This window comes from Rhipicephalus microplus, chromosome 6 (genome assembly GCF_043290135.1).
Source record: "Rhipicephalus microplus isolate Deutch F79 chromosome 6, USDA_Rmic, whole genome shotgun sequence".
In the NCBI taxonomy this organism is placed as follows: domain Eukaryota; kingdom Metazoa; phylum Arthropoda; class Arachnida; order Ixodida; family Ixodidae; genus Rhipicephalus; species Rhipicephalus microplus.
In genome coordinates this window covers 187,365,271-187,375,738 of record NC_134705.1, presented here as the reverse complement: position 1 = coordinate 187,375,738, position 10,468 = coordinate 187,365,271, and positions in this window count along the sequence as shown.

Here is a 10,468-nt window from a genome sequence, read left to right as displayed (position 1 = left end):
GTGCTGCTGAAGGCAGTTGTAATTTCTCACAACGCTATTGAAGTTTGTAGCGGCAATCGCTCAGAGCGCATTTCCTGCGTGGAGTTGTTGCCGCAGTGCCGCGCAATGCTATCGCACCTGTCATATAGCTGCGCATTGACTACACTGTTAGTCCGAGCCTGATGTGGAGGCTCGCCCGATAGGGTATATTTTTCTGCAGAAGTCACTCGAGCAAAATCTAGCGCTGCAGTTGCTGAACTACCGAAATGAGTTTTTACGTGATTTGGCATCACTTTGTTGAGATACAGCTAAGTGCAGCTTCTTTTATGTTTCGTTGCAGCTTCGCTGTATTACTGCCAGTCGCACAGCATTTATTTGGAGCACAGAAGAATATGTTACCTTCATTTACTGTATAATTTGTAGACAACATAAATCGTGTCACTGAAAAGTGCATAATGATAGACTGAGATTTCTTTCTAGCTGTGGAAATCGTCACATGTCTTGACAGAACTTGAATGTTTTTAAACGCTTTTAATTAAATTTTTTTAATTATACTTGTTTTTAAGGCAATATGATGATAGAAATTGATGATGATATTTAGGGTTTAACGTCTCAAAACCGCGATATGATTATGAGAGGCGCCAAAGTCAAGGGCTCCGGAAATTTCGACGACCTAGGGTTCTTTAACGTGCACCTAAATCTAAACACACGGGCCTCAAACCTTTATGCCTCTATCTAAAATGCAGCGGAACAATAATTATTGGCATCTGGCAAATTTAAGGTGCCATTGCTAGGTTAAAAGAAGATGTCAGAAAGTTGTTTAACGTCAGGAAATCAAAGTTCGTATGAAGTGTTCTGTCCATCTACTATCCCACTCCATGCTCTACTTCATACGTCAGCACTGGATTTCTTTTAGTAATCTTGTACGAAGCTCTTATTCTGAGTTGGACAGTAATCATAACAGTGCACTCGTCGCAATGCGTGAAACAGACGCATTGATGCCAAATCGCACTGCACCTCTCATGAGACGCAGGAAATGCGCTCCACGTCGTTGACGCCCATCATTTCGTTTTCAAAACGTCCGCCATTCGTCAAAAGCGGGACGCAACAAGTCATTACGGCCATGACAGCTGTTGTTGCCCGATCTTCCCTTGTTCATTTTTCACCTGGTCAAACCGACCGTAACCTGCGCGACCCCTTCCCAGGAAAGGTGTGTCCGCCCTTCACATGCGTATTACATCGAGGTTTCACTGCGTATTTGCCGGAATGGTTTTTGCCGGAAAAAGAGAGTTTTTTTTTTTTTTTTTTTTTTGCTTTTGTTGCAGCAAGCTCACAGTTTGCGGAGGCTGGCACTGGGTGATGAATTAACCCTTTGCCGTCTTTTAAATTCCGAGTTTCCGAAACTCGCCACGCTTGCGTGTTTCTTTTTAAATCATTCTTCTTCTTAATTTTCGTCAAGTACATTGTGATCAAGATGTGTTGATACAGTCTCCTTCTTGCGGTCGACGAGGAGTTCCTGTTCCGAGCGAGTCCCGTTACCTTTTTTTTGTTTTCTAGGTGCATTTCTTCTGGTGTAACTGTTTTGTTCCCAAAGATTTCTAGGTGTTCTTTTTTTTGTATCTCTTGTTAAAGCTGTTTTGTTTGGTTGTATATTACAGAGGTATATTGTCCACATATAGGCATAGTTTAGAAAACTATATACATGTATTGTGTACATGGCGCACGAGTAGATTTCGCATGCAGTTTTATCTTTACATTCGCCACCGTGCTTTTCAAAGTGTACCATATAGAGAAATATGAAAGTGCTGACGCTCGCAGTTGAGAAACAAACAGGCGAGTCGGGCGTCCACACTTTTTGCGTTTACTTGTTTTTCGCCGCACGTTTAGCACGTTGTTTCCGAGGCACACTGGTGTGATATTAAGGAAAAGTGGCGTCGTCTTTTTTTTTTCTTGCTCTGTCATGTCTATGGTCCATTTTTCATTTGTCCTGGCTCCTGTTCAATTATGATGGGAGCGCACTGAGACACACAGATTTTTCTTCATTTCATAGGTAAAAGGAAAACTCTCGTTTGTGTTTGGTCATACCTGAAGTTTTGATCTTCACTTGCAAATATGGTTGACTTTAAAGAGAAACGAAAGGGACAGCATGCCTCTTCATGGAGAGTTCAAGTCAGTTTATTCCTTTGTCTAGAAACACTGTTGCAGAAACAGTATGGCACAACTTGTTGGGTCCTGGGCTGTTTGGCACGAGGGAAAAAAGAAGGGTATTAGTAGAAGTGCGAGGTATTGACAAACACGAGGAGGCTGCCGCGCAGTGCAGAGCACTTTCGCAGCCTCTATGATAGCAAGGACTGAAAGCAATACAGCTGGCTGATGACTATCGTGTATGCATGTGAAAAGAACGATTTTTTTTATCATGTTGAGCCGACGTTTATGGCTCAACAAACTTCCATAGGAGGACTTGTCCGCAAATAAGGGAGCTCACGTGCATGTGCGTAGGCTTTTTGTGCATTCCCGTTAGACAAAAAGATACATTCCATGACGTATGCGTCGTTCCACGGTTACGTCGCCTTTGCATAGTCTGAACGCAGCGGCCCTTAAGCTTGACCCCCCGATCGCTTCTTGTTTGGGCAGCGTGTTTATCTTTTAGCACAGACTGCCTGCTGTGTGTTTCGTTGTGCGGAATGTGATCAGTCTCTTTTGGCAACCAGAGCTTTGTTATTGCTAAGCTTTCTTGGGATGCCACTCGTTCGCTGGAACGTCACACGAAGGTTGTTGTACTCTTGAGCATGCCGTAACCCTTACCGCGTTTGTCTGTCGAAAAGCTTAAACCAGTTGAAGGTCGTTATTTTTAGAGCTTTTGCTTTCGCGGCAACCATGTTTTTTGAAGTGACTGTTACATTCATGAAAGCATTGTGTGTAAACCGAAAAGGCCAATTGCAGCGATACCTTGCATGACAAAAAAAAAAAAAAACACAATCGTAATGATGTTTCAGCTATAAAGAAGGAAGGCTTGGTGCGAAACTTTCCATGTACAGAATTCAAGGGGACGAGTGACAATTGGCACATTCTGCGAGCATTAATGTATGCCTCACTATCCAGATGCGGTGAAACTTGGACCGCACGAGAAATTTGTGTGGCAATATTTATGAATGCTTACACATAACGCAGGTCCCATGTGCAATTGCTCCTCTAAGACATTTTTTTCATTTTTTAAAGGCAGCAGAATAGCATTGTGCCAGTGTGTAAGCTGTTCAGCACACTGCTAAAGGCATAAAGCAGCATGAAAGTCATAGGAAAGGTGTAATCGATAATTTTACAACTTTACCCTACTTCAGTGGAGTTCGCTAGCTATTTTCATCTGATTGAGCTCATCTAAGATGTCGCTGCAGTTGGTCTTGTGTGCAGCTTTGTATAAAGTGCTGGGTCTATGACCATTCCGATCACACACACGCATGCACTAGAATAATAAAATGAAATATACTGTCCAATGTGCGTGCATATAATAGGAGTCACTTCATTTTATCATGTCATCTGGTAAGACCTACCGCTTCTACCAGCTGTTTCTGGCTTTGTATGGTTTCAAGTGGTAATTCGATCGAGCTCCATTTACCGGTGAAGGCACAACAGTCACTGGTATAATACGTTTTCGGACTGTCCCAGCATTCTAACAATTTTTTTCCCCACACACTGCTAGTCCGGAGGAAGAGGTAAAGTGGCTGTTGTAGCTGCAACGGCTAAGCCTATCCATATTTATTGGGCACATATGCACCATCTCGGTTGTGATCATTCACAGACTGTTCGTTTATCAAGCTTCGTCTTGGCTCTTAGCATCAGCGGGACATGCCTGGTGGATGTGACAACCAAGAAAGACCGCTATCTGTGTGTCCTATGGTGTCTGGAGCAAATTTAGGCATGTTGCGCTTTTTTCGCTATTTAGCTCCTTGTAGAAGAAAATGTGCAAAAAAAAAAGAGTTGTTTCTCGCAGCAGGCAGGTAATTGTTTTCTCTCTCTCCTAGCTTACTCGAAAAGTCATGCAGTTCACATGCGAGTGAGTCATAGTCCACAATGTATAATCAAAATGAACCTAATCATTACTTTGTTTCTTTCGGTGCACTGCTGTGGCAATTAAAACGTGTACATCATGTTGCTGACGGAGGTCCTTGCTGCTGGCCTACTAAGTCCATCAAATTTGGTCGAGGATCCACGTAGAATAAAATACCTACAACATAGTTTCAAATGCGTGTGCCTGAATCATTCCGTGGTCTGGCCCTCTGCGTCGGATGCTTGCGTCCTGGTCTGAGCTCTGGCAACTGCGGCGGCTCGGAGCAGCTTGGCGTGCTTTTTTGGACATTCTTAAATTGTGCCATTGGTCTGACGTGATTGGCCCAGAGCGCTAGCTGCCGTGACCTCTGATTGGCTCAAGATGCCACCATTACGAAATGACAGTATGGCGGACTTTGGCAGTGCCCAGAACAGCACCCAAGACCCATTTTATTGTGATATGAACTGTCTGCTGACAGCAACAAGCTGCACAGAGGCGGTTACGTGCGACTCGACGAGCGAGATAAATGGAGTGAGAGGGGCCGTAAGCGTGCGCACGGGAGAGGGAGGCTAAAGCAACCCTGTTCATTGAGATAACAGGGAGGGGGTACAGAGTAAGCTCCATGCATTGACAATGGTGAGGGGCGAGGACGCTGCGACTTACTTCGCCTAGAGATACTGTATATGCTTGTAACTCTACCTTCGCCTACTCTGAAGGAGGACCCTGCTCACGCCTGTGGGAGGGGGAGTCTAATTTCAGCATTTTAGCTCATAAGCTTTCTTCCCACAGAGCTGATATGTGCATCGAACCTTGGGAAATGAGCCCCTTGTAATCGCTCAAGTAGTTGGGGTATTGTGTCGACTTGTCAGGGTAATAATGGTTTTATTGAAGGAGTTAATTATTGCCTGTCCAATCGACCTCCGCAAAAATTTGTAGAATCCGTCAAGTACGGGCGTGCACAGGTTCGGAGATTTGTTGCACGCTGCATATGCCTTCTCCTCATCCCCACGAGCCTGCTGGAAGCTAAACATAAAGGGATTGTACGGGAGGGCCAGGGTGCGCACGGGAGAGGGAGGCTAAAGCAACCCTGTTCCTTGAGATAACAGGGAGGGGGGTACAGAGTAAGCTCCATGCATTGACAATGGTGAGGGGCGAGGACGCTGCGACTAACCTTCACCTAGAGATACTGCATATGCTTGTAACTCTACCTTCGCCTACTCTGAAGGAGGACCCTGCTCACGCTTGTGGGAGGGGGAGTCTAATTTAAGCATTTTAGCTCATAAGCTTTCTTCCCACAGAGCTGATATGTGCATCGAACCTTGGGAAATGAGCCCCTTGTAATCGCTCGAGTAGTTGGGGTATTGTGTCGACTTGTCAGGGTAATGGTTTCATTGAAGGAGTTAATTATTGCCTGTCCAATCGACCTCCGCAAAAATTTGTAGAATCCGTCAAGTACGGGCGCGCACAGGTTCGGAGATTTGTCTCACGCTGCATATGCCTTCTCCTGGTCCCCACGAGCCTGCTGGAAGCTAAACAGAAAGGGAGTGTACGGGAGGGCCAGGGTTTTTTTTTTTCTTCGTACCTGAAGGGGAAAAAAGTAAAAAGCTATCTCAGCTATCTTATTCTAAGCTTAGAATAAGATAGCTGAGATAGTTGATAAAGGTATTCATTCAAAAGTATAGAGTGGGCAGCCACGCGGGCACAAGATAGAAGTGAGGACGCCACAATTTCAATGCCGGCTAACAATTAAGGGCTAATAGGCTGCCACTTTGAACTTCATACTGATACGCTGCCGGTAAAACCATGGTTGCAAAAGAAGTGTATTTTTGTTTCTTCACTTGATGGTCGTCTCTGCGATGCAGCAGGCACTGCTTTATTGACTGCAAAGACGCCATTCTGTTTTGGGGCATCCTTCAATGAAACATTAAAAAATATTTTAACATTAATCACATACTATATGCAACCTTCTCCCAACATGTCCTCCCGGCTGCGGTGGCTGTGTTTTCGATGGAGGGGGAAATGTTGTAGGCTCGTGTGCTCAGATTTGGGCGCACGTTAAAGAACCCCAGGTGGTCGAAATTTCTGGAGCCCTCCACTACAGCGTCTCTCATAGCCATATGGTGGTTTTGGGACGTTAAACCCCACATATCAATCTATCAATCCCAACATGTCCTGGTGAAGTGCCCTTTGAGATGTTCTTTCTTATGGGACTGCACAGTCTGTGGAAAACGCTCGTGCGAGACCATATTTCGGTGCAAACGACTGCTTCAAGTATGCATTTCATGCGTATGGCTCTTCATCTAAGACATCAATAAAGAAATTGATTTCAGCCCAGACTGGCACCCCATCTTGATGAGGTGTCCATACTTAACAACTTTTTAAAAACGTTTCCTCTATTCCTGGACTTGCTAAGTACATATACATGTAATAAAGCCTGAATGCTTGTGCAGTAGTTGTGCGATTAAGTGAATGCATCCCTATACGCCATAGCAAATGTTACAATTTGGAATATGCATTATAGTAAATACCATTACCGTTAGCCGCCGCACGATCTAAAGGGTACAGCCATATCAATACATCCATCCATCCGTCCATTCAGCTATAAGGCCCCTGACGCGCTGGCTTCCCCACAATGATTGGTCAAAACAAGCCGACAAAGTTGGGCTCTTATCACACTTGAGAAGGCTCAACTTTTGTCTGACGTCATACCTTGCAATGATGTGCTCAGTTTGTGTATTTCCCGATCTAAAGCTTCCCTGAAAAGCTGGCTTCCCCGCAGCAGATGGTCGAAACTAGCGAAAAAAAGTTGAGGCTCTTATCTCCCCTGATAAGGTCTGACTTTTGTCTGATGTCACACCTTGCCGTGGAGGGCGTAGCGTGCGTTTGTTCCGGCTAGGTGCAGCGTTAGCCGCCGCCCGATCTCAAGGTTACAGCCATATCCATCCATCCATCCATCTATCCAATAAGGCCCCTGGTGCGTTGGCTTCCCCGCAATGGTTGGTCGAAACGAGCCGAAAAAGTTGGGGGCTCTTATCACCCTTGATAAGGCTAAACTTTTGTCTGACGTCACACCTTGCAACGATGTGTCCAGTGTGCGTATTTCCCGATCTAAAGCTTCCCTGAAAAGCTGACTTCTCCGCAGCAGGGGAAGGTAAAAAATTAGAGAAAAAAATCCCAGCATATCCAAGGGGTCAATGAGGATGAGTGGCCGAAGCTCCAGAGGGAATCATCGGTAAACCGTGAATATTCCGGGAAATTCGCCCAGTCATCATCATTTAAAGACGTGAGAAATGCTGTCTGTGTGTGTGTGTGTGTGTACAAATCTCAACGATATATATATATATATATATATATATATATATATATATATATATATATATATATATATATATATATATATATATATATATATATATATATATATATACAATACTCAGCAATCGACCACATTCATACTATCAATCAGGTAATAGAGAAATGCTCGGAATATAACCAACCACTATACATAGCCTTCATAGATTACGAGAAGGCGTTTTATTCAGTAGAAATATCAGCCGTCATACAGACACTGCGGAATCCGGGCGTCGATGAAGTATATATAAACATCCTGGAAGAAATCTACAGGGGATCAACTGCTACCATAGTGCTTCATAAAGAAAGCAACAGAATACCAATCAAAGAAGGGTGTAAGGCAGGTGGACACAATCTTCCCAATGCTATTTACCGCGTGCTTACAGGAGGTTTTCAGATGCCTAGAATGGGAACAGTTAGGGATAAGAGTTAATGGAGAGTACCTTAGTAACCTGCGCTTCGCCGATGGCATTGCATTGCTGAGTAACTCAGGGGACGAATTGCAACTCATGATTACGGAGTTAGACTAGGAGAGCAGAAAGGTTGGTCTTAAAATGAATCTGCAGAAAACGAAAGTAATGTACAACAACCTCGGAAAAGAGCAGCGCTTCGAGATAGGTAATAGTGCACTTCAAGCCGTAAAAGACTATGTCTACTTAGGGCAGGTAATAACCGCGGAGCTGAACCACGAGATTGAAATAACTAGAAGGATAAGAATGGGCTGGAGCACATTTGGCAAGCACTCTCAAATTATGACAGGTAGATTGCCACTATCCCTCAAGAGGAAGGTATATAACAGCTGTATCTTGCCGGTACTTAGCTACGGAGCAGAAACCTGGAGACTTACAAAGAGGGTTCAGCTTAAATTGAGGACGACGCAGCGAGCAATGGAAAGAAAAATGGTAGGTGTAACCTTAAGAGGCAAGAAGAGAGCAGAGTGGATTAGGGAACAAACGGGGGTCAAGGATATCATAGCTGAAATCAAGAAGAAGAAATGCACATGGGCCGGGCATGTAGCGCGTAGACAGGATAACCGCTGGTCGTTAAGGGTAACTAACTGGATTCCCAGAGAAGGCAAGTGGGTTAGGGGGGAGACAGAAGGTTAGGTGGACAGTTTGCGGGTATAAATTGGCAGCAGCAAGCACAGGACCGGGTTAACTGGCGGAACATGGGAGACGCCTTTGTCGTGCAGTGGACGTAGTCAGGCTGATGATGATATATACAAATCAACTTTGATTTGTTCTTGGAGACGATGAATGACTTGCGATGTCCCTTCATTGTGACGGCTTTATAATCCGTGAAATGAAGGGTGAGCGGTTCCTGTATGGGTTGTAGGGGGAAATCGTCCATCTGGCAACTCCGAGCGCGCGCCAACAGCGAACGAATTTTATTACAACGATCCCCCTAGCATACGTCGCCGAACGATTGCCTTCCACCAATGAGACGCGCCATATGTGACTTCATTCCTATCATAACACCTCGAATCATTCATCATCAACTACAAGTACCGTCATCTAGTTCTGAATTTATCAACTACAAGAATTATGAACTACAAGTACCGCTATCTCGTTTTAAATTTATCAACTACAAACATTATTAACTACAAGTACCGCCATCTAGTTTGAAGTTTACCAACTACAAGAAAGAGAGAAAGAGGAAATAAAACATTTATTTGCGACCGAGGGAGGAATGTCGGTGAGTGTGTTCCTCAGTCCGGGATCCCATTGACACGGGCCGTAGCATCATCAACTACAGGTACCGCCATCTAATTTAAAATTTATCAACTACAAGCATCCTTAACTACAAGTACCGTCACCTAGTTTTAAATATATCAACTACAAAACTTGCTACCTAGTGAACACTGCAAGAACTACACAAGAGGTGGCTACTTACCACTATACTACTACTACCACTACATATATCGAAGGATGTACAGACCCACGCCTTAAGGAGCTTCGCCCCTAAAAGTTTAGGCTCTTGTTACCCCTGATAAGGCGCTACTTTTGTTTGACGTCACATTTATTCCGACGTATTTTCCGGCCTAAAACTTCTCTGAAAAGTTGGCTTCCCCGCAGTGAATACGCACACTGGGCACATCGTTGCAAGGTGTGACGTCAGAAAAAAGTTGAGCCCTATCAGGGGTGATAAGGGCTTCAACTTTTTCGACGACTTTTGACCATTAATTGCGGGAAGCCAACGTCCCAGGGGCCCTTTAGCTCGCAACATATGCATACTACGCCCTTCACGGCAAGGTGTGATGTCAGAAAAAAGTTTAGCCTTATCAGGAGTGATAAGAGCCCCAACTTTTTTGGCCAGTTTCGACCATCCATTGTGGGTAAGCGAACAAACCAGGGGCCGTTTCGCTCGGAACAAATGCATAGTACGCCCTCCACGGTAAGGTGTGACGTCAGACAAAAGTTGAGCCTTATCAGGGGTGATAAGAGCCCCAACTTTTTTCACCAGTTTCGACCATCCATTGTGGGGAAGCCAACGCACCAGGGGCCGTTTCGCTCGCAACAAATGCATAGTACGCCCTCCACGGTAAGATGTGACGTCAGACAAAAGTTGAGCCTTATCAGGGGTGATAAGAGCCCCAACTTTTTTCACCAGTTTCGACCATCCATTGTGGGGAAGCCAACGCACCAGGGGCCGTTTCGCTCGCAACAAATGCATAGTACGCCCTCCACGGCAAGGTGTGACGTCAGACTAATGTTGGGCCTTATCAGGGGTGATAAGAGCCCCAACTTTTTTTCCCAGTTTCGACCACCCATCGCGGAGAAGCCAACGCACCAGGGGCCCTTTAGCTCGCAACAAATGCATATTACGTCCTTCACGGCAAGGTGTGACGTCAGACAGAAGTTGGGCCTTATCAGGGGTGATAATAGCCCCAACTTTTTCGGCTTGTTTCGACTGACTATTGCAGAGAAGCCAACCTTTCAGGGAAGCTGTAGCTCGGGAAATACGCAAACTGTGCACATTGTTGCAAGGTGTGACGTCAGACAAAAGTTTAGCGTTATCAGGGGTGATAAAGGCCTCAACTTTTTTGGCTCGTTTCGACCATCAACTGCGGGGAAGCCAGCTCTTCAGGGAAAC